We start from the raw sequence: 26468 nt of genomic DNA on the forward strand, positions 1-26468 counted from the left end.
TGAGGCAATAACTGTGTTTCAAAATAATAATAAAAGTGTCATGGTCTTGTATAATTAATTAAAGTCAGTAAAGCAATAATTTCTTTTCCTAGATACCTATGATTAAGTTGATTGGATTTGTAGAAAGTGCACTATTAATTGTCAAATATCTAGCTTAATTTAAAAAATGCTTTTAATTTTTCAGATTTAAAAATTAAAGTACTTTCAGACTATTTGGTCTCTAGCAGCTTCTACAAGACTTTATCTGTAGCTAATGACTTTCTATCACTATAAATAATGTCAATATTCAGTAGTTACATTAATCAAAAACAAAATCTTGACCACAAATTTTAGAAATGTCAAATGGCAAGTGTCATGCAGTTTTTATGATGAATGGAATAATTTCTCCATGACTACAAATTGAAATGAAAGCCGACAGAGGAGTAAAGCATTAGGCTTTAAATATGTTCACAAGATCCATTTACAGATAATAAAGTTGAAATTAAAATAATTTAAGTGGTGCCTGTTAAATCACACAGATGGTGAATATTAAAGTATTACAATGCTGGTCTTCATGTTAGGAGGAAAGACAGACACTTGTGTTAACAGAGCACAGGTTAAAGGTCAGGGTTGTTTTTTTTTTTTTTTTTTGCTCAATATTGGGAGTATAAAATAATGAGATATCAGATCTCTCTTCAGAAGATGCTCTGTAGAAAAAAAATACCACTTGATTTTACAGTCTTTTGAAGACGCCGTTGCAGAATGAATATTTGAAGCCTAATAGAGTACTTCAGCAATTCAGAAGTATAAATTCTTTGCCTCTCTGTCCCTCTGTCTCTGTCTCTGTCTCTCTCTCTCTCTCTCTGTCTCTCATGTTAAGGCAACTTGAGCTTTGCCGATTTGTTCTGTTGATTCACTGGTACCTCTTGAAAGCTCACATATGAAGGAGCTGACTAAGATAAAACATTGAAACTGTGTTCCTTATTCTGAATTCTGTCCTTTTGACATTTAGACAGGCTTATGCAGGACTCTATATTTTTGATTGCTGGTGTTTCTAAATTTGTAGGCTCACAATGCTTTTTTTTTTTTTTTAAGTCTTGAAAATCTGAAATTTCAGTGAACCTAAATTCACTGCATATAAACGAAACATACATGATTGTTATAGTGAATATTTATTGTTTAGGAAACTGCTTACTACTAAATAAAAGAAAAAAAATCAAGCAGTTGATTAACTTTAGCTAATTATCCAAAAGGCTTACAAAATATTCAACTTCAGGTTATCTCTCTCAGCTTACAATTAGAATCAACAGATAAGTTTCAAGGAATTGAAATTTCTGACTTATTCAAGTTGCAAGATAGAATTGGCATAAAGCATACTGCTATGAGGTGACAGTGATGTATAGTGAGAAAAATTAACTGAAACAAGGACACCTATGCACCACATTCTGATATAGATCTAAGTGAATTTGGAGCAAAGGCCATTGTCTCTGTATCATAGTTTTCTCACTACTTGAAAAATAGAAGTATTTAAAAAAATCATCTTCCTTTTATTTAATCATTTTATTTCAATAATTTTTTTTACGAAATTGTAAACATTCTTCTTTGTGACAACACTAATTTATCACATGCACTTAAAACCCAAGCTATGCAACTTCCATTTCTTCAAAAATAACATGTAAATTGATTTTGCATGATTACCAAAAGGTGGAGCAGAATTTCTACACTTCTTGTTAGTTGGAGCAGAACTATAAATAAGAAACCATTTGGTGTGTAACTGCAAGTTAGATTTAACTTTCTTGACATGAGTGAGTTGCCAAAAAGCCAGCACTAGGGTGACTTGCTGGGTTCCAGAGCTCAAAATGTTCCCATAGGGTGCCCATCTGTTGCTTAATTTTAATGATGCTTATGTATTAAAATAGACAATAATAAATGCCTATACTGGAAGTGACGGCAAGTCCCGAACTTCCAGTTTTTTCCAAAGTGAGTTGAAGGTTAGTAGAATATGGACTATATGCAAAACAATGTATGTTGATATTTGTATGTCTTCAGTCATTCCTTGTCACTGACACTTTTTATCAAAGTAAATCAAAACATTAAAATAATAATATAAGACCATTCTAAAATCTGGAGTTAAATTTAAAGTCAAAGAGTTATGTTTTAAAAATTTGGGCAAAAAAAAAAAAAAAAAAAAGTGTTCCATCTGTGCAGTCCAGAGTTCAGTTCCTACATTTGTGAATTTTACACAGCTTAGCAGTGACCTGCAGCAGCGACACAGGTATGAAACCTATTGGTACAAGATAAAATGTTAATTAGTTAGAATGGAATAAAGAACCGGCCTAGACTCTCTCATAAAATTTAAATTTCTGCTAGTTCTTGATTTTCATTGCAGTCAGATTTATTGACCGTGGCCGGAGACCAAAGGAAGTTGGTCAAGCAGAAGCTGTGATATTCCTTCTAGAGGATTTCAAACTGCAGTTTGTCGACCAGCTCACCTGGCAGCACAGCTTGCCTCGCGGTGGATATATGCATGGACTCTCTTGAAATTTTCTACAGATTTTAATTAAAAAAAAAAACTAAACTACACTAAAACCATAGTAGATTATTAATCCAGTTCTGTGGTGGTTTAAAGGGAAAATGTTCCTCATTGGCTCAGGTATTTGTGTACGTGTTCCAGGGTTGGTGGCACTGTTTGAGGAGAGGTAGGTTATATAGCTTTGCTGGAGGAGATAGGTTAAGGGGCCGGGGGAGGGGGGGAGTGAGAGGGGCTTGTAAGCTTAAATCCTTCTTTTACCCTGTTTTACTTTCTGATGCATGATTATTCATTCCTGAATATGTGAGCGCTTAGTTTCCCGTTCTTTTCAGGTCTGCTGTCTGCCAGTTATGTCTCCTACACCTGTCAGCTAGGATGGAGTCTAATTCCTGAACAACATTATCCAACAACTTCTACACAACTTCCTCCTAGTAGAAGGAAATTACTATAGAAGTTACTAATTTCAGACAACACAGATTCAGAATCAGTTAACCACACAAGCATTGAATGAAAGCATGAGGTAGATAACTTCCCAGGAATGCAACACACCAAACATCTATACACCTTACTGTAGCATTAAAATTGATAAAGCAAAAGCTGAGAACGAAATACAGATCCACAGAAATTATAATGATTTCAAGGTTCTTTTGCTAGTATTTACCAATTAGGGTTGGAAACAATGTAGGGATATGGATCATCCTTCAAGCCCTTCAACCAACTTAGTCTAAGAAATTACACATCACAAGCAACATAACACAAAATATGTCTTCAAAGCTTAAATGGATCATTTGCCTCAAATCTCCATTATGTTAGAAAATTGTAAATAAATGGAAACACACAATAAACTATAAAAAAAGTTCTAATAACTTTAAGAACTTTTTAAATTCAATTTTATTTTTATATATTAATTACAGTTTATTCATTTTGTATCCCAGCTGTAGCCCTGCCTTTATTCCCTCCCAATCCTACTCTTCCTCTCTCATCTCCTCCCATGCCTCTCTGCAAGTCCACTGATAGGGGAGGTCCTCCTCCCCTTCTATCTGACCCTAGCCTATCAGGTCCCATCAGGACTGGCTGCATTATCCTCCTTTGTGATCTGGTAAGGCTGTTTCCCCTCAGAAGGAGGTGATCAAAGAACCAGCCACTGAGTTTGCATTAGATATAGTCCCTGTTCCCCTTACTAGGGTACCCACTTGGATACTGAGCTGCCATGGGCTATATCTGTGCAGGGGGTTCTATAATATCTCCATGAATGGTCCTTGTTTGGAGTATGAGTCTCAGAAAAGACCCCTGTGCCCAGATTTTTTGGTTCGGTTGCTCTCCTTGTGGAGTTCCTGTCCTAGAGCCCTACTGCACAATTCCAAATTGTACACAGTACAGAAAAAAGAGATTCAGGAGAATTATTTAAAAAAAATTAAAATAAGTGAAACTGAAATAAATCAATGTTATCACATAGATGTAATAAAACCAGTGCAGTTGACAATTTAGAGTATTGAAGTGTATTTTAAGAAGGTATCAAATTCAATAATACAAATATATTTGTAAGGGAACTTTGTGTTATAAATTTAGGCCGAAAGCAAATGCAGAAATAATTCATTATATAAATCAGTAAATTAAACAGATAAAGAGAAAAAATAAAATCAAAATTTTGTTCTTTTTTTAATGTTTGAGTTCTTTCAAAGTTTAAAATATTAAACTTAAAATATTGAGGGGAATATGGAACTGTATCCATTCTCACAAGAAAGATAAGAAACAAAAACAAGTTTATAGTATGTATAATGTAAAGAATGTAATAAATCCTCCACTCTTTATACTCCAGGCAAATAATAGAAATGTATGGAGAATACTATGATCGTAAATATAAATATTTGGATAAATTTGGACACTTCCTCAAAAATGAAACTAGTAAGTTCACTCAGATAACTTGATGTCCCTAAATCTGTCCAGGAATTTGAAATAATAATTAAATATCTTCCAAGTTACAAAATAAAACCTATTTCACTGTGTCCAGAGAGTTTTACTTCGTTAGTCACAAGTATTTCAAGAAGTGCTAGCACCAGTTCTCTAGTCTTGTCTTGAAAACACAGTGTAATAATTCCATGTCATTCTATGCAGTCAACTAAGTCCAAACCAAGTTATATAAATTACGAGAAAGGACTCCCATAGATGCTTCTGTCTTTTCTGGACAGGAATGTAACAGTCCTTAAACAATTATGAACTAATTTAGGAATTACTTCAGGAATGACAGGTTTGGTTAATATTTTAAAATCTATCAGGTGAATCCGTAATAAAATATATTGAAGAAAAATCAGAGAAATATCAACTGCTGCAAAAAACAATTACAAAAGATGCCAAAAGTTATGCATGTAAAAGTGCCTGAGAACAGAGAATATTAAAGGCTTCTCTAAAGGTAAAAATAAGAACTGTAAAAATCTGCAGCTAATGCAAATTTGATAACAAGACATTGGTTGCTGTACCTTAAGACCACAGAGAACAACAAACACGTTTTCAACTTTGATATTTATTTGATATTGTGTTAAGAGCCCTGGCTAGTGAAATACATCCCCTAAATGCTTAAAAATTTGAAATAAATAAACAAAATACCTTTTTTTTTTTTACAAATAATCTGAATATTTTTATAGAGAATCTGCAGACATCGTATGAAAATTTTTGAAACTGCCAATGAAGTGTAGCAATAGTATAGAACTCAATATCACTATCAACCCAACCAAAATCCATGCTCTACACCCACCCTCCCAGACCTTCTTTTCAACCTTGAGGTTTCTTCTTCCTTCTCCTTCTCTCTTCTTCCTTCTCCCCTTTTCTTCCTCCTTTTCCTCCTCTTCTTTCACCTCCTCCTGCTCTTGCTCCTGCTCCTCCTCCTCCTTCTCCTTTTTTTAAGTATTTCCTCAAGGAGGATTCTAGTATGTATTGTTAATCTAGTCTTCAGAGTTAGGGTCTGCCCTGGCTTGTGTTCAAACTTCATTGGAATAAATATCACTAACAAAAACTGACCCTCTTCCTCTGCTAGTACACCTACCTAGTTAGAGTTTGTTCTCTTCAGTTTCTATGGCCTCTGTTACCAGGAGTCTCTGCTTGATTCCTTCTCATATCCTCCCAGGATCCTACCCTGACGTAGGCAGGTCTCCAACTTGTACAGAGATGCCCAAACCCTCAGTTTCTCTTTTTTCTATGTCTTCTTTCCCCTAACCCCATTCTCCCCAAGTCTGCTTTCCACCCTCATATTCCCCTGACTCACCTCTCTTACCTTGTTTCCTCTCTTTAACCACTACCTCTTTCTATTTTATTTCTCCTTCCGAAGGAGATTTATGCATCCTCCCTTGGATGCTCCTTGTTTCTTATCTTCTTTGGGCCTGTGCCTTTTAGAAATTTTATCCTTTGCTATGTGGCTATCGAATACATAGCATGTGTCTTTTTGGTCTGGGTTACCTCACTCAGGATGATATTTTTTAATTCCATCCATCTGCCTGTAAATTTCTTTATTTTTAATAGCTGGGTCATATTTTACTGTGTAAATATGCCATAGTTACTTTATCCATTCATTAGATGAGAGACATGTAGGTTGTTTCCAGATTCTGGCTATTAAGAAAAAAGCTACTTATGAACATAGTTGAGCAAGTTGTTGTATGGTGGAGCATCTTTGGGATATATATCTAGGAGTGGTAAAGCAGTGTTTTGAGGAAGAGCTTTTTCCAATATTCTGAGAAAGCACCAGCTTGATTTCCAAGGTGGTTGTACAAATTTGCACTCCCACCAAGGAGTGTGAGTATTCCCCTTTTTCCATTTCCTCTCCAGGATATTTTGTCACTTGAAATTTTGGACTTAGTCATTCTGACTTCTGTGAGATGGAATCTCAGAGCCATTTTAATTTGAATTTTCCTGATGTCTGAGAATGATGAATATATCTTTAAGTGCTTCTCTGACGCCATGTAGTGAACTGGGATGGATGGAGAATAGGGACTGAGAGAGGGAGGCCAAAGGTAGGAGGGATGGGACTGGTAGGAAAGGAGGGATGGGATTACAATGAGGATGTAAAGTGAATTTATAAATATATATATATATATATATATATATATATATATATATATATATATACAAAACACCTGGCTCTCCCTCACCAGGTCTATTTAGAGTAGTGTGCAAATGTGTTTTCAAATACTATAGCATGTACATCAATTTATTAAAACTAAGTATTTTTACTCTGTGAAAACAACTATTATAAACTATGGTATCTTCCCATGATATTTTCTTTTTCTTCACCATGTCTCCTCTGACCAGTTGCCCTTACTGTGAAGACAGTAACCTTCATCATAAATGTTAAGAGATATTGTTACAGCCGGTTCAAGATCTACAGGGAGTCTGGTAGAGCTATACCAGGACTCTCTGGGTGGTTTTCCAGTCTCTTCAAGCAAAATGTGATTCAGAATTCCCTTCCAAAAGGAATCCTCAGCACATAAACTAGAGTGTCCTTTACAGAAGGAAAATCAGAAGAAATTCAAAAGAAAAGAACCTGCCTTGCTGGTAAACTCTAGTGGGGCATCATGGCCTGGAAAGTTTGTCCCTCCAGGCAGAGGTGATCAAAGAGGCAGGCACTGAGTTCATCCCCTAGTTCCCTTGCTAGGGTACCAGCATGGAGACTGAGCTGTCTATGGGCTACATCTGAGCAGAGGGTCTAGGTTATCTCTAAGCAAGGTCCTTGGTTGGCACATCGATCTCTGCAGAACCCCTGAGCCCAGAAGTTTTAGCTCTGTTCATCTCCTTGTGGAGCTTTTGTATCCTCCAGGTCTTTCTCTCTCCTTCTTCCACAAAATCCCCTGCACTCTGATCAAGCATCTTCTTTGATACCATGATGTGTAGAGTCTTGCAGAGGCCCTCATATTAGGCTCCTGTCCTGTTCCCTGTCTTCTACTGCTATGGATGTCTATACTGTTTTGCCTTTGAATGAGAATTAAGCATCTTTCCTAGGGTCCTCTTTGTGTTGTTTAACTTTTTAGGGTTACCTCACTGAGGTTGATCTTTTCTTTTTTCATGTATTTGCTTACAAATTTCATGATTTCCTTGTTTTTAATTGTTGAGTGGTATTCCATTGTGTAAATGTCTGACAATTTCTGTATCCATTCTTTGGTTGAGGAACATCTATGTTGTTTCCAGATTCTGGCTATTATGAATAAAGCTTCTATAAAGCAAAGGATACCATAAACAGAACAAAATGACAACCTACAGACTGGGAAAAGATCTTCACCAACTCTACATCTGACAGAGGACTAATGTCCAGAACATATAAAGAACTCAAGAAGTTAAAAACCAACAAACCAAGTAATCCAATTAAAAAATGAAGAACAAAGCAAAACAAATTTCTCAGTAGAGGCATATCCAATAGCAGAGGATCACTTAAATAAATGCTCAATGTTCTTAGTCATCAGGGAAATGCAAATCAAAAGGACCCTGAGTTTTCACCTTATACACATCAGAATGTCTAAGATCAAATACTCGAGTGATAGCACATGGTGGAGAGGTTGTGGACAAAGGAGAACCCTCCTCCATTGCTAGTGGGAATGTAAACTTGCTCAACTACTTCAAAAATCAATCTAGCGCTTTCTCAGAAAAAAATTGGAATAGTGCTACCTCAAGATACAGCTTCACTCCTAGGCATATATCCAAAGATGCTCAACCATAAAATAAGGACATTTGCTCAACTATATTCACAGCAGCTTCATTTGTAATAGCCAGAATCTGGAAACTACCTAGATCAGAGACGTAAAAAAAGATCTATCTCAATTTCAGACTAAGGAAGGAACAACTAAAGCATGAAGGAATTAACAAACTAGCACAGTAAGAAGCAATATTTACAAATTTAGACCTGTATTCAAAATATGCAAATAATGCATAAAACACGTATTTCCCTAACAATCAAAACAAAGACCTTACAAAAGAATGTATGTAAATGAAATGATTCAGGACATGGCCTAAATATTAGTCATTGTTAAAAAATGCAAGCACACGCATTAATCAGAAAATATTACTTTTTAAAATAGTTTAAAATTCAAAGCCTGATATAATCAAAATCTGTTGACAATGTGGAACAATAGGAAACTTTCTTCATAATTGGTAATATTACATTTAAAGCTATATTGAAATAGACTTTAGCAATTTATTTTAAAATTAGTCAGTTAATCTATACAATTAAGCAATAGCACCATTCCACTTGCAAATCTAGGTATACTAACAGACAGACATAAACATGCATTTACATGTGTGCGCACACACACAGAAACAAAAAATACATTGGCACATGTATCAGTTTTTTCATAATTTCTTAGTATGTGCATAAGAAATTTTCTTCAGTATATTAATAGTAAATAAGCTGTAATACATAAATACATGGGAATATTATAAAATGTAGTCCATACACCTATTAAAATACTAAAGGGAATAAGTAGAAATTTATTCATAGTCAGTCCTGATAAGGACATAAAAACACTATAAATGCTTACTGAGATGAATAACATGATATATGAAAAGGGGATGTTTCCTAACTTACCATTTTCCTAAGATTCTACAGATGACAGAGGTGTCTAGATTTCAAATATCAGCTCTTTGGGGGCTCTGTGGGAATGAGGTTGCATGACTGAAGATGATCAAGAATTCAGAGATTTTTAACTGTTCTGATGTTTTGTGAAAGTAAATGGAAGCCACTGAGTCCTTATTACAAACTACAAGATTTTCTGCTCATTAAATAATCTGCGATACTGAATGTTTTAACATTTTATTTTGTTGTTAAAAGAAATCTGCTAATGAACAGAGAATAAGAAAACAATATGTATTTAAAATAAATCCTTTGAAAATTACAATAATACTTTATGATGAGTAAAACAGTTCTTAGCTATTTTTTAATTACTAAAAATCTGTTTTCTAGATGTATCAGCTAATTTTCCCCATGCTACCTCATATGTGAACTGGGGAAAAAAACAAAGGGATGGATGTGGGTTAATGCATATCATGGAAGTAAATTTCCTGGAACAACAGGTAATTTTTAAATAATTTTGTTTGCAAAGATCAATGAAAACATTTAATAGTCTTAAGTTTGTCCTGTTTCAAATTGATTAAAATTCTCACTAAAGTTAGAATACTGAACTTTGTATTTCAAAGATATAAAACTTTCTACTGTTACTTAATAAAATACTCAAGATATAGTATGAAAAATCTTCAATTCATCCTAGCATTTTACTTTAAAAATCTAAGGGTGAAAGAAAAATTGACTTCACAGAAAATTAGCAGGTTTTTTTTTTTTTCATCTTTTCTTATCAAAGAGAGTGTAGAAGGATTCTAGGCCTCTGAGAGACATTATAGTTCATAATGCAAAGAGGAGGAATGAAAATGAATCTGAGAACAATTAATATGTGGCTGGTATTCCACAATACACTGTTAACACTGCTTTGTGTAAGGCTTTTAGCTGAAGAGATATTAAAATGTCAGTGTGCTGCACATGTCGTTAGTAGATATTTTACTATTATAGCATTACACGATTAAAGTTCTATCATTTGTATCTTAGACTATACCAGACATGGTCCTACCCATTGTTGTAGTGTTCTAGTGCTTTCAAGAAATGAAAAATAAGAGAGTATAAAAAAGAGCAAATGATGTGGCAGTGGCACCAAGGTTTAAATTCAAGAATATTAGAGGCTGCAAAAAAAAAAAAAAAAAAATTCAAGAGTATCTTCCAGGTCTTTCTATCTCTCCCTTCTTTCATATAATTCTATGCCCTCTGCCCAAAGTTTGGCTATGAGTACCAGCCTCTGCTTCAAGACCTCAAAAAGTATATATATCACCTGCCTGGAGGGGGTGGAGGTGCAGCCTTACCAGGCCACAGAGGAAGACAATGCAACCAGACCTGATGAGACCTGATAGGCTGGTGTCAGAGGGAAGGGGAGGAGGACCTTCCCTATCAGTGGAGGTCCATAGGAGGAGAAGAGGGAGTGAAAATGGGATTGGGAGAAGAGGAAGGGGGCCATAGCCAGGATACAAAGTGAATAAATTTTAAATAATAATAGTAATGGTAATAATAACAATAATAATAATAATAATAATAATAATAATAATAAAATATTAAGAAAAAGAATTAAAAAAGAGTATCTTTCTTTCTAATCTTAGTTACTCAGGAATTCGCTGTTGCATGATTATGAAATAATAAGTCACCTAACCCAATTACCAAACCAAGGCAATAGTATTTACCATGAGATAAAAAAGTGCCTCTCTTTGTGCATATTTTTTAGTTATAATAATATTTATTTAATAAAAAAGCAGACAATTATGGTTTTGGCAATTTTAATAGTCTGGAATTAGATATGGCTCTAATAAAAGTAAATTTAAATAAGTCAAATTTTTCTCGTATGTGGTAGATGTTCTCATTCTAATGTGAGGATGCTCAGACAAACTCGGCTACAGAAGCCTTTCCAGGAAAAGAATATATGCCTCTTCTTAGAATTTTTCAAAATCCATGATCTATACAATTTCTGGGCTGTTTTCAGTTATCTTTTTATGGGTAATCGTGTTGGTTGCCACTGTTCAAAGGCATCCAGGTGTCTGCTCAAAAATGTCAGTATCAGGTACTTAGGTTCCTTGATCAGAATGTCATATTTCTGCAGATGTAATATTTGTTCTTAATTTCACACAACTAATATTTAATGAATAGTGTTTTCTGTACAAAGTGCTGCCTCAGATGTTGCAAAGGAAATGGAGAGTAGTCGATATTAAAAGTAAGATGCTTTCAACTTTGACAACCTGTTTTTCTAGAAGTATCCTCAAGCATGATTGAGATACCGGAACTGAATTTCAAATAAATAGTTGTAAACTCTGATTCTTACTGTGTATAAATCAATTTGTTATAACTTATACTATACTTGTGTGTGCTGACTGACATGATCATTTAAATTTATAGAAACCTATTGATAAACATTTTCTAGCTTTGAATCATCTTTGAATTGTCTAACTACAAATGGATCATAACATTTAGGAACCTTTTATTTGCATAAAATAATAATTAACATTAAATTTTTGATACAGATTTTCAGTAGAAACTAGATTTTTACAAAACCAAAAGATATGCCTGAGATTACAACATCCTAAGAAGGAATTGGTATCTTTTTGGTATACTCTCCATGTACTGTATGATTGAAATGTATACAGTCCTTTATCATTGACATAATTTATGTTTCTATAATTTGATCTATTGAAGGAAATCTCTCCCAAGTTTTCTAGGTTATTCATACTAGATTAGTAAGACAAAATCTGAGAGTGATGAGGATTTATTAGGATTAGTGTCTGTGTATGATTTTTGTAGAAGTAATAGTTAGATATTCATTTAGTAACTACTAATAAAATTTAGTTTACATGGTTCATCATTTTAAAGAAAAACCTGCTCATCCCCAATGAGTATTTGATATTAATGTCAGGTAGATATTTGTTCTTTTTCATAATGCAGCTTAGAATTCTGTGGGTCCTTAATAAATGTTATATTTTATGTTCCCTCCTCTGATGAAAACCTGATTCACATTTTATCTTAATTTAAATTTGAATTAATTCTCTTACATATAAGGTATTATATCAGGGATACATTTTTTAATTTTTTAATTAAATTTTTTATTTTTTAACATTAGTTACAGTTTATTAACTTTGTATCCCAGTTGTATCCTGCTCCCTCATTCCCTCAAAATCCCACCCTCCCTCCCTCATCTTCTCCCTGTTCCTTTCCAAGTCCACTGATAGGAAAGGATCTCCTCCCCTTTCATCTGACCCTAGCTTATCATGTCTCTTCAGGACTGGCTGCAAAGTCCTCCTCTGTGGCCTAGCAGGGCTGCTATCTCCCTCCCGGGGGTTGGAGGAGGTCAAAGAGGCAGCCAATGAGTTCTTGTCGGAAATAGTTCCTGTTCCTCTTACTAAAGAAGCCACTTGGATACTGTTCTCCCATGGGCTACATCCAAGCAGGATTTCTAGGTTATATCCATACATCGTCCTTGGTTGGAGATACAGTCTCATAAAAGACTCCTGTGCCCAGATATTTTTGGTCCTTGTGGAGCTCCTGTCTTCTCCAGGTCATACTAACTCCCCCTTCTTTCATATGATTCCCTGCACTCTGCCAAAGATTTGGTTATGAGTCTCACTATCTGCTTTGATAAATTGGTAGGCAGAGTCTTTCAGAGGCTCTCTGCATTTTTAAAACTTCGTCATAGTTTATTTTTAGCTAGAAACTTAGGCTTGAACTAAGGACAAGATTAGGCTATATGTTTTCAGGTTTCCCTGGTTAACCTTTGTATTTCCCTGTCCCATGGCAATTGTAGTTTATTAGTGAGAGAAAATGGCAGAGTGGGGTCTCAAAGTTATTTCTTGTTCCCCTACTTGCACTGAAATACTCTTACTTATTCTTTGAGTCTTAGTCATCTTTTTTTTTAAGAAAGAAAGAAAGAAAGAAAGAAAGAAAGAAAGAAAAAAGAAAGAAAATTAGGAAACAATTATTTTGTTTTTGTTCCAAAGGCATCGTTCCATTATGCCAGTACAAACATAGTGATTCAGCTCTTTCATGGCACATTAGATCAAGAAAAAGAAAAAAAAAAAAAAGTAGGGAATGCTAACACACAGCAAGTTTTCTTATTTTTCTCCTTTAATTGTTCTGAGTCCTGCCATGATATTCTGCCATATTCTGTCAGGATAGGTCTTTATTTAGGATCACTAATCCTTTTGTACCCTGAGGTGTACCTCAATCTTTTATGTGGCTCTAAATCTAGTTAAGATTATATATACCAGCAGGGACTCGATTTCTGGAGTCCTATACGACTGGACAATTGGGTCGGGAGCGTTTATACCGCACATAGAATGGACCTTGTGGTGGTACGTTTTTTGGTTGGGCCAAGAACATCGAGGGTGCTTCATCTGCATACTTGGGAGCAGCAGGGGTCAGGGGAAGGAACCTTACAAGGTCACAGAGAAAAGAAAGGAAGTCCAGCCCTAGGGATGTTACAGTGGTCAGATAAACAGCAACCAGTCCTTGTATCCTTGGACATGCATGAGTTCATGAGTTTATCAGGCACATCAGAGCCCAGGGAAGCCTATCTGGTGGGGCCTGTTGGCACCAGAGTAAGGTGGCAGAGCAGCCAAAGTCGCCTCCCTGTCAGGATAAGAAAACATGCAGTTTCAGGCATACTGAGAACCCTTCTTAGTTTTAGGCAAACCCTTGTGTATGTCTTCATTGGCCGAAACACAACCACCAAGAGTGAGCAAGTTTACCCACTGTATTTTGCATGCTGTACTGAACTGCAACAGCGCTCCATCATTAAAGTACTATTCTTATTTGTGGGCATTCCCGGCAAAGAACCATGGGGGCTCACGGCTTGGGATGGCTTCGGCTGACTTGCCTGTGGAAGTAGTAGGGTAGAGTGTACATGAGCGAAGGGTGCCTGACATGACACTGGGGAGTCCGGCCAGAGACCAACAACCAATGGCTGGCTTGGAGATGGTGTGCAGGAACCTGATGGGTCACCCAAAGTTATACAATACGCTTTCTCTTCTGGGAATAAACTGGTCTGCATCCGTTCACCTTTGAATCGCATTCGCCAGACTTCTGGTGTCTAACACCTCTCACCCCCTCAGCTTGGACTCCCTGTCCTCACCCATAGGCTGAACCCTTGGGAGGAGGACCAACATCTGGCTCCCAACATGGTCTTGGCCCCCTTGGAGAAACCTCCCCTGTCCCTGTGTTTCTTGGCTGCTCCTGGGTGAGTATGCATCCCTCTCCTCCCCACCTTTTCCCCCAAATCTTGTTCCTCCTCCGCATACCCACTACGGGTAATATTCCACACCATTCACCTCCTCTTGCCTTTCCTCCCAGTTCCCCGACACAGCTGCAATCACCTCAGAGTCTTTCTGCGCAAACCAAACTGGAGCCTGCTCGCACCTGTCCTTATTGCTCCAACATGACACAATACCCGCCTTTTCCACCTGCAGCACCACCTCTCATACCTTGTCCTCCTACTCTTCCACCACGCCTGCCCTCCAGCTGTGGTCTATCCTGTTAGTATTGGACAGTATGTGGCCACCCTAACCCTGGTATCCCACCCCACTTGCCCATTTGGCCCTCAGTGGGAAGGCAGCCCTAGAGTCTGGTGTGGACCTCACCTATTTTGAGCAGGTTCTTCTACAATAGGCTTTTCACTTGTAAATCTATTATGACTAGTATTCCCTTTTTTCTTTCTATTTTTTTATTAATTTATTTTTGTATTAGTTACAAGTTATTCACTTTGAAGGGGGTACTTGCCCCTAGTGAGTTCCTTCAACGGAAAGTGCCTACACGGACCTGGCCAAATCCCAGGTCAGCAGTGACCTCTAACGTGGTATTCCTATTTCTCTGAACATGCTTATGGATGTGGGCCCCTACATGGATCCTGCCATCCAGACCACCACTGGCCCTGATGGGTACTTTGACCAAGTCAAATCTATCTCTTTACAGGCCCTTAAGATCTGCCTTCCTAATAAACCAGAGATTTTTTTTTTCCACAACACTGCATAAGGGCCCTCAGAGGTCTTTACCAACTTCCTCACTCAGACAGAATCAGTGGACTGATGTACCCTGGTCCAGCTAGAGAGGCTCTGCTTAAACAACTCGTTTGGGAAAGGAACCTCCACTGCAACCCACAACGCCATCTCAGGCGTCCACAATAAACACATCTATAAGTGGATCACTCCTCCAAAGATATCAACCCCATGACAGCATTTGGGGCTCTTGCGGCCTCTTTGAAGACCCTGGCCATTCACAGACAACCGTCGCAAAAATTATGCTGGGCCACCTGGACAGCCAGTAAGAACGAAAACCCCCACCTTCAATGGACCCTTCCCATCTTAGAATATTCCCTTCGGATGACTGTGTTCCAAGATGGTGTAGAGGTCAGAGGCATTGTGGATACTGGAGCAGATACTATCGTTGTTTCCTTAAAAGAGAGACTTAGTTAAATGGTGCATAACATCAATAACCATCAAGGCAAAATGGTATTTTTAAAAAACTTTTTGGTAATATTCTTAGATATTGGCATGATATCTAACACACAAACAGACATTAACAATTGTGAAAATCAATTTTTGTACTTTCAGTTTATACTTTCTTAAAAATTTGCACATTCTATATCAGATTATATTATAATATCCACTTATAAGTGAGTATATGCCATGTGTGTCTTTCTGCTTCTGGACCACCTCACTCAAGATGATCTTTTTTAGTTCCATCCATTTGTCTACAGATTTCATGATTTCCTTGTTTTTAATTGCTGAGTAATATTCCCTTGTGTAAATGTACCACAATTTCTGTATCTATTTCTTAGTTGAGGGACATCTGGCTGGTGAGACTCGATAGGCTATGGAAGGAGGACCTCTCATATCAGTGGAGTGGAAGAGGGTTATGGGAGGAGAAGAGGGAGGGAGGATATGATTAGAGAGGATGAGGGAGGGGACTACAGCTGGGATACAAAGTGAATAAATTGTAACAAATAAAAAAAATAATATTTTAGTCTTTGAATTAAAACAAAACAAAAATGAATTTTACACCTGTATATATTGTAAAACAGAGTTTTAATTTATCACTATCTTGGATTCCATAATAAGCATCCTGGTTATTTCTGGTCTTCCTTAGGCTTCTGATCAAGACTTACAGACATTCATCTTTTTGTTGCATATTACCTATTTTTCCCTGTGTGATGATCAGAGAAAGTGAACCATGAGTTTTCTCATTCTTCATACAAGAGGAGCATTCTTTTAGACTCTTACAATTTCACTAAAACTCAATTACATCCTCGTCTCCAAATAAAATCACTAGAGACTTTTGTTTAAATGTTTTAATTAGAAGGAGGAAATTTAGTCCTAACAATATCTAACACTAAAGTGATGAGGTGACACACATTATGCCGAACACTTACTTTTAAAATTTTGTATCATATTTCTCTTTGTCTCCTACATTCCTTTCAAAACTACCAATCCCAGAGCCTTATCAGGAACAAAAGTGATATATGCCCTGCCAGCTTACCCACTTCTCCTAAAACACTTCAAATCAAAGACAGTTTTTCCTTGAGAACCCGCAATTCATTTCCAGTTTTTCTAAGATCCTGCTAATCTATCTTTGACATTCATTTAGCTTTTCTCTTCATGAATTTGCGATTCTTTCAGGTTTCAGAGGCTGGAAAATCTCTATTTCGTGATTTAATTTAGCATCTTCCAAAGTCTGAGTCTGTTTTAACTTAATAGAAGTTAAAAATGGGTATATCATTGAATTAATTTGAAAGTTTTGTTTTTAAAATATATTTATTTTTTTCTATTAATTACAGTTTAGTCACTTTGTATCCCAGCTATTTTTACACTTTGTATCCTTATCCCGTCCCAATTCCAACCTTTCTTCCTTATCTCTTTCCATGTCCCTACCCAAGTCCACTGATAGGGGAGGTCCTCCTCTCTTTCCCTCTGGCTCTAGACTATCAGGTCTCACCAGGACTAGCTGCATTGTCCTCCTCTGTGGCCTGGTAAGTGTGCTCTCCTCTCAGGGGAAGGTGATCAAAGAGCCAGCCACTGAGTTCATACCAGAGACCATCCCTGATACCATTACTAGGGAACCCAATTGAAGACTGAGCTGCCATGGGCTACAAATCACTGTTTTGTGTATAATACATAGAGAATTTTTTTTTTTAATGATTGGGGTTGAATAGATGCCTCCTTAATCAAATCTATGTGTGCTGTTCAGTAAGGAAAAATTGGTTTATAAAAGACTTCTCAATCTCCAATAAAACCTAGATTTGAAGCTTTATGTCATGAAAGGTCACATACCAAAGACTTCATAGAAAAGCATATAATGTGAGAACATTGCCGACTAACACATCAAGAACTATTAAACCTTCGATCAAATAAAAACTCTACATTTGTGGAAATTAAAATTTTAAACATTAACGTTAACACTTCTATCCATTAACACTTTTATGGGCATTTCTGAAGAGGTTTTACGCTAGTAATGTGGAATATATATTTAAAAAATTCTATGACCCATCACTATGTGTGAATATTATAATTTTGCAGCAATAGCAGAAATTTTTTCTTATGATATTGCTAGAGAGCAATAAGAAACAGAAGGTAATGAAAAGATACTCAGGTGCTCACAATGAATGTACTCTCTAATGTTTTGATTATATCACATTATTTACCTAGAAAACAAATCTTTCAGGTGGATGTAATTATCTCCATTTACAGAAGTAAAAATTAAAGATCAGAGGAGTCAAGTTTCCTGCTGAGTATCATGTAGCAGTTACAAAGAAGAGTCTGATTTTAATCAGATTTCTATTCATGCCTCCCATAAAAATTATCTTATTACTATAACATTCTTTCTGTCTATCAATCTGTAATGCATATAACCACAATACAAACACATGAGAAGATTTATGCTTCAAACAAGGAAGAGGTCAAAGAGGGAAACTCATATTTTAGAAAATGAACAATCATAACATTAGATCATGATTATAGTCATATGAAGACAGTTTTATACAGATAAAAACAATTGTTATTGTACTTTACAATTATAAATGGCACCATGTAAAGGTTAAAACTAGATGGCCTACATGTTAAAGTCGTATACCTCTTTTGCAGAAGACTGAGGTGGGTTCTCAGTACCTAGCAACACAAAGCCAACTCTAACCCAGTTCCAGGGTCTCTGATGGCCTCAACAGACCTTCATCAAATCCTGTAGGCACATGCTCCTTTACCATAAAACTTACAGTGAAGCTTCTGTTCTTAAGACTGAGAAATCATCATGGAAGAGGTGCAGAAGAATTATAAGAGATACATGATCAAGGAGTTTGCAGTGAGAGTTTCTCTCCTGGAATGTCAGAAGCTTCACTTATGAGGCCTCACCAACATGCTCACCAAAGTATGGCTAACCAAGAACAATACAAAACATATGTTAAGATGGGCAGATGAAAATCCATGAAACTTCAACCCTAAAGAAAGAACTAAAAGTAAGCTAGGAATGCAGAGACCAGGGAATAGGCTTCCCCAGGGAAAATAACACCAATTAGTTATTCAATACCTAGTGATGAGTCCTGAGAAGATTCGTGTTAGTAGCCTTGGACATATTGAGCAGGGTGTATTTATGTATTTGCAAATTCAAATGTGTGAATGTGTGTTTTTAATCCTGCAGTATAATTTAAAACATACATATGTAATATTTATGAACAAACACATATATATCATGTTGCAATTAATTTAAAAGGTATGATGAATTCCAATGAAAACATTGATTTTTTTTAAATTTTATTTTTTTCTTATCAGTTACATTTTATTAACTCTGTATCCCAGTTGTATCCCACTCCCTCATTCCCTCCCAATCCCACCCTCCCTCCCTCATCTCCACCCAGCCCCTTTCAAAGTCCACTGATAGGAGGGGACCTCCTCCCCATTCATCTGATCCTGTTTTATCAGGTATCTTCAGTACTGGCTGCAAAGCCCTCCTCTGTGGCCTAACAGACCTGCTCCTCCCTTGGGGGGTGGGGAGGTCAAAGAGCCAGCCATTGAGTTCCTGTTAGAAATAGTCCTTGTTCCCCTTACTATGGGAAACCAATTGGTTACTGAGCAACCACCGGCTACATCCGAGCAGAGGTTCTAGGTTATATCCATAGATGGTCCTTGGTTGAATGTCAGTCTCAGAAAAGACCCTGTGCCCAGATATATTTGGTCCTTGTGGAGCTCCTCTCCTTTCCTCATCATACTAACTACACTTCTTTCATATGATTCCCTGTACTATGCTGAAGATTTGGGTATGAGTCTTTGTATCTGCTCTGAAAACACTACTAGTTAGAGTCTTTCAGATGCCTTCAGTAGACTCCTGTCATATGTTCAATGAACATCCCATCTGTCCTTCTAAACAAGGATTGATCATCTTACCCCATGTCCACTCTCTTGATTATCTTTTTTAGATGTATAGATTTCATTATGTTTATCATATCTTATAGGTCTATATAAGCTAGTATATACCAAGTTTGTCTTTCTCCTTCTGGAGAATGATCTTTTCTAGATCCCACCATTTGCCTGCAAATTTCATGATTTCCTCCTTTTTGATTGCTGAGTAGTATTCCATTGTGTAAAAATACCACAATTTCTGTATCCATTCCTCCGTTGATGGACATCTGGGTTGTTTCCAGGTTCTAGCTATTACAAATAAAGCTGCTATAAACATGGTTGAGTAAGTATCCCTTTTGTGTACTTGAGCAAAGTTTGGGTATATACCTAGCAGTGGTATAGCTTGGTCTTGAGGAAGCACTATTCCTAATTGTCTGAGAAAGTGCCAGATAGATTTCCATAGTGGTTGTACAAGTTTACATTCCCACCAGCAGTGGAAGAGGGTTCCCCTTTCTCCACAACCTCTCCAGCATGTGTTGTTACTTGAGTTTTTTATCTTGGCCATTCTGATGGGTGTAAGGTGAAATCTCAGGGTCGTTTTGATTTGCATTTCCTTGATGTTTAATGAGGTTGAGCATTTCTTTAAGTGTTTCTCTGCCATTCGATATTCCTCTGTCTAGAATTCTCTGTTTAGCTCTGTTCCCCATTTTTTAATTGGATTACTTGGTTTGCTGCTTTTCAGCTTCTTTAGTTCTTTGTATATACTGGATATTAGTCCTCTGTCAGATAAAGGGTTAGTGAAGATTCTTTCTCAATCTGTAGGCAGGCGTTTTGTTTTGATGACTGTGTCCTTTGCTTTACAGAAGCTTTTCAGTTTCATGAGGTCCCATTTATTGATTGTTGCTCTTAGAGCCTGTGCTGTTGGTGTTCTGTTCAGGAAGTTGTCTCCTGTGCCAATGAGTTCTAGGATGTTCCGCACTTTTTCTTCTAACAGATTTAGAGTATCTGGTTTTATGTTGAGGTCTTTGATCCACTTGGACTTTAGTTTTGTGCAGGGTGATAAATATAGATCTATTTTCATTTTTCTGCATGTGGACATCCAGTTGGACCAGCACCATTTGTTGAAGATGCTGTCTTTTTTCCATTGAATGCTTTTGGCTTCTTTGTCAAAAATGGAGTATTCATAGGTGTGTGGGTTTATTTCTGGGTCTTCTATTCAGTTCCTCCTTTCTGTTTTTATGCCAATACCATGCAGTTTTTATTACTATTGCTCTGTAATACAGCTTGAGATAGGGGATGGAGATACCTCCAGATGATCTGTTGTTGTACAGGATTGTTTTGGAGATTCTGGGTTTTTTGTTTCTCCATATGAAGCTGAGAATCTTTTTTTCAAGTTCTGTAAAGAATTGAGTTGGTATTTTGATGGGAATTGCATTGAATCTGTAGATTGCTTTTGGCAGGATGGCATTTTCACAATGAAAACATTGTTTTATTGGAGTTTTGATGGGTGAAAAGTGAAGGAAAATGTGATTGATAATTTAAATTAATATTTAATAATATCAGTATATTTAAATATTTGTGAGCCCTCAAGACTTTCTTGCTGAAGGTAATTAAATGTATAATTTCCATAAAAATAATTTTATTTGTTCTTAAAGCTACATAAAATGACACATTTCTTATGATGACATTACTAGAATTATTCTTGATAATTAAGTTAAAGCATTAAAAGTGATATTTACTATGGAACTCAGAAAACAGTAAAGTTTCATCTAACAGGAACAGGAACAGAAACCTTTAGAAAAAAAGAGGACTCATGGATATAAAAAATAGAATGCATTTTTACAACCCAAAAATGATACTTTGAAGGTTTGTATAAGGCAAATAATTTTCCATAGCGATTCGTTTAACATTTTTTTTAGTAGAAAACATTGCTGTTTTGTTAAAATGCTAGTGAAGTAATTGGTGTGCTTTGATAATGATATGTTGCTGTTGACACATGTCAAAGTTAGACATATACTTTAAGTACTTTAGTCAACTTCCTATCATTTATAGGTTACAGCAATCCATGTGGAGCTTTTACTTCCAAAATACTAGGGTCTGAAATTACACATTTTCTTTATGAAATTGTCACTATGAATGAAGAAAAGCATCATTTTAATGTCTTCAAGAATTTGATGTATTGTCTGTGAAAAAGCATCGAAAGCTTTTTATTTTTGTTTATTATTAAGTATTTTTGAAAATATATTAATGTATATACATTTAAAAATGTGGAAATATTGTTATATTTGTTTGAGCAGAAGAAATGGAAACATGAATGCTCATATAATATTGCACACAATTCAATGTACTTAAGCATTTTCCATGATTAGTAACTAAACGTAATCATAATTCTGCTTACATCAGTCTGTTTCCAAGGCAAAGAAAAACCATGCTTCCATTTTTATTCATTTAATTTTTATACATGGTAAAATAATACAATTCTTGAAGATTTGGAAATTCTACCCTCTTCTTCCTTTTTAAATCTTCTTTCAGTAGTATTCTCATTTTACTCTTTTTTTTTTTTTTGGCGCTTATTAATGGTATAAGAGACTGAATTGCCCATTCTGTGCTGTGCCATAGACTTTCACCCCCAGACTCCTGAGTATCTGTGATAAAAGACATATATGATTAAACCCTTACTGTGTTTTAATAAAGTGTTATCAGTCAATGCGCTTGAATTTATCAGTAACCAGGCCTTCTTCGAGTAAGTGGCATCTCAAGCTTCCTCATACTTTTTGTGCATCACATCTATGTTGATCCATGGAGACCCACTTAAAACTATACCAGCTTCTACCTCTGATAAAGAGCTTCTGTGTGCTATGGTTGCAGAAAAATTTAGTGGCATAATGTCAAATGACTGTATGTCTAAATAATAGTCACTTGCAGCAAGCTGCTTGACAACAGATAGAAACATAGTGATTCAGTACTTTGTAATAAATCAAGCTTACATTATATTATGCCTGGTTAACTCTTGAAAATGTATCATTTTCACTTCTTCATCCAAGTCTGATTGTGTTTTCCATACTTTAATAAAGAGCTACCCATTGAATTTAATCTGTGTCACAGGAATCAAAACATTTCAATCATAATAGGATGTTTTCTTCCTGATATCCATTTTTTTTTTCTTTTAACAAAACATTTGTATCCATGTCAGTGAGTCCTTTCAAAGAACTCTTGAGGAGCATTAATGACATGAATGATTCAAACTGCCTTGATAGAAAAATCAAAGAAATGGTATTTGGTTATGATAACAAGCTTTACATTTTAGAGAAATTAATTTTAATCTTTTAAGGGGTAGGACGATGTAGTAAAAGGAGAATGGAAGAAAGTGAGTTTCACACCATAAAAAGTAGTTTATTTCCTTATGTTATAAACACTCCTATGTTAAGTGTGTAAATGTTTGTACTGTTCATGTTTGATTAAGATGTGAAAGAACAACAAAGTAGTTTTAATTTAAATTTCTAATGATATTTGACATTTTTTTTTAGTTTTTAGAAATTTTTATTTTATTTTTATTAATTACAGTTTATTCACTTTATATTCCAGCTGTAGACCACTCCCACATCTTCTCCTAATCCCACCCTCCCTCCTCCTTCTTCTCCTATGCTCCTCCCCAAGTCCAATGATAGGGAGGTCCTTCTCCCCTTCCATCTGACCCTAGTCTTTGAGGTTTCATCAGAACTGACTTTATTGTCTTGCTCTGTGGACTGGTCCCTCTTCAGGGGGAGGTGATCTAGGAGCTCTCTTCCTACCACTGGGGCACAGTCCCTGTTTCTATTACTGGGGAACCCACGTGGACACTGAGCTGCCGTGGGCTACTTCTGTGCAGGGGTTCTAGGTTATCTCCATGCATGGTCCTTGTTTGGTGTATCAGTCTCAGAAAAGATCCCTTTGCCAAGATTTTTTTTGGTTCTGTTGCTCTCCTTGTGGAGCTCCTGTCCTCTCCAGGTCTTTCTATCTCCCCCTTCTTTCATAAGATTTCCTGCCCTCTGCCCATAGTGTTACTATGAATCTCAGCATTTGTTTTGCTACCCTGCTGGGTGGTGTCTTTCAGAGGCCCTCTGTGGTAGGCTCCTGTCCTGTTCCCTGTTTTCTCCCTTTTCTGATGTCTGTCCCTGTTTGCCTTTCTGAATGAAGATTGAGCATCTTACCCAGGGTCCTCCTTCTTGAATAACTTCCTTCAGTGTACAGACTTTAGTATGTTTATCCTATATTATATCGCTAATATCCACTTTAAGTGAGCATATACCATGACACTTTTAATTTTTTTAATTTTAATTTTTATTAATTACAATTTATTTACTTTGTATCTCTCCTGTACCTCCCTCCCTCATCCCCTCCCCATCCTACTCTTCCTCCCCATTCTCCACCCATGCCCCTTCCCCAGTCCACTGATGGGGGAGGTCTTACTCCCCTTCCTTCTTTTTTTATTTTATTTTTTATTTTTATTTTTAGTTACATTTTATTAACTCTGTATAGCAGCTATATCCTGCTCCCTCATTCCCTCCTAATCCCACCCTCCCTCCCTCATCTCCTCCCTGTCCCTTTCCAATTTCACTGCTTGGGGGGACCTCCTCCCCTTTCATCTGACCCTGTTTTATCAGGTATCTTCAGGACTGGCTGCAAAGTCCTTCTCTGTGGCCTATCAGGGCTGCTCCTCCCTTGGGAGGTGGTCTCCCCTTCCTTCTGATCCTAGACTATCAGGTCTCATCAAGAGTGGCTGCATTGTCTTCCTCTTTGTCCTGGTAAGACAAAGGGGGATCACATCCCTCAGGGGGATGTGATCAAAGATTAAGCCAATCAGTTCTTTTTTAAAAATATCTACCTACAATATGTTTTCTTCTTTTAAAAACTTCAAGTTTATGTTCATGTTTATGTTTGGTTTATGTTTATTAATCGGAAAATATTGAGGTTTCTTTGTTGCTTCATATTGGTAGTACTTTAAGTATTCTAGTTACAAACTCATTGTCTGACTTTTAGTTAATAAACATTTTCTTCACTCTCTTGTCTGTGTAAGAACTTTTAAGTTTAATGTAATTTCATTTATCACTTGGGATTACTTTCCAAACTATTGAAATATATTTCAAAATTCTTACTTTTGCTTATATCTTGGAAAGATTTTTTTTTCACCTTCAAAAGTTTCCAAAATATCAGACCTTAAGATCTTTTCTTAAATTTTAGTTTTCACAAAAGGTGCAAGATATGTGTCTAATATCATATTTTTATATATAGACATGAAGTTGTAACAGAACTGTTTGAGTCCTTCTTTGGTTCATGTATATTTTTGCCAACTTCTTTGTTATAAATTAGTTTACTAGTAGCTGAAGAGGTTTCACTCTGTTATTATATTTTTTATTTTATTTTTAGGTCAGTACCAAGATTTCTTAATAACTATAGTTCTATAGTATGATTTGAGTTAGGCTACTATGACTCATTAACATTTTTTTTTTTTTTTTTTTTTTTTTTTTGCTTAGGTTGCTTTGACTATTGGAGACTTTTTGTTTTTCCATTAAAATGGTACAATAATTTTGTTTATTTTTGTAAAGTATGTTGCTGTAACATGAATTTGAAATTAAATTTAATATGTTCACCACTATTATCTCTATATAGCCATTTATTTCTGATATTAATTTTGTGAGAACTTCACTTTCTGAATCCCCCATTTTACATTTACAATTTCATGTTTTCTGTTTTGTGAATCATTCTTTCCTTGTGCCGGTCTTTCTTTCACTGAGGTCCTGAGGTACTGTGGAGGATTTGTACAACTGTATTTATCTTTGTCATTGGGATGGCTCCTACTGTTCACACACTTAAGAAGACGGCTTATTTATTTATTTTTTTTTTAGGCAGGGTTTCTCTATTGTAGCCTTGGCTGTCCTGGATTCCCTTTTAGAAAGACTGGCCTCAATCTCACAGAGATCTGCCTGCCTCTACCTACCAAGTGCTGTGATTACAGGCTTGTGTCACTGCAGTGGATGGCTCTTTGACCTCTCCCCTATCCCTTCCCGAAGGAGGAGGAGCCTTGCTAGGCCACAGAGGAGGACATGGCAGCCAGTCCTGAAAATACCTGATAAGCTAGGGTCAGAAGGGGAGGAGGACCTCCCCTATCAGTGGGCTTGGAAAGGGGCAGGGAGGAGATGAGGAAGGGAAGGTGGGAGGGAATGACAGAGGGGGGCTATGGCTGGGATAAAAGAAAATAATCTGTGATTAATATAAAAAACATAAAAATTATTAAAAAAAAAAAAAAAGAAGAAGAAGAAGATGGTTCTAACCTCAGGATCATTCTCACTATATCCATGGCCTAGCAGGGGTAATGTGTTCTTAGAGTGTAAACCTCAGAGTACCCATGGAGTAACTCAGCTTTAGATTCCCATACCACACATGTGTTTCTTCTTCACAGCCAGCAATGAGCCAATCTTAACTCTATGGAGGATCTTCTTAAAATCCTTGCTACATCTCCACACTCCAGACGTGTTTTCTAATTCCAGTATTACAAAGAAGTTTCTTGTCTACCTTTTGTCCATGTCTAATGTTTCCAGGCCCTGGGTGTATCTGTGCCTTCCAGTTATTCTCCCATCAACTTTCTATTCTCATGGTGTCTATGTCCATAAGAGACACCCCGGCAACTACCACAGATCTCAGCCAGCATCAGAAGCTGATCTTGGTTGCTTCTTTGTGGAAAAAAGTTGATTTGATTTTTTTCATCTTTATCCATATTTTATTCTTATAAAACAAAACCTGATATATTATTTTTCTTCTGACTATTGTCTTTTGTTACATTTTTCAGTATGCAGTTATGGTTTCTAATCATAATATTACCCGAAAATCCAAAGATTCTATAATTTCCTGAAGCATCAATTTTCTCATGTGTAATTAGAGAGCATAATATACTTTCCTTATAGGCTTGCAAAAGAACAAAAGTTATTAATAAGAGAACTGATAGACTAAGATCAGAAAGAAGGAGAGGGGGACCTCCCCTATCAGTGGA

This window comes from Psammomys obesus, unplaced genomic scaffold (genome assembly GCF_907164565.1).
Source record: "Psammomys obesus unplaced genomic scaffold, mPsaObe1.curated_primary_1811, whole genome shotgun sequence".
NCBI classification, from domain to species: Eukaryota; Metazoa; Chordata; class Mammalia; order Rodentia; family Muridae; genus Psammomys; species Psammomys obesus.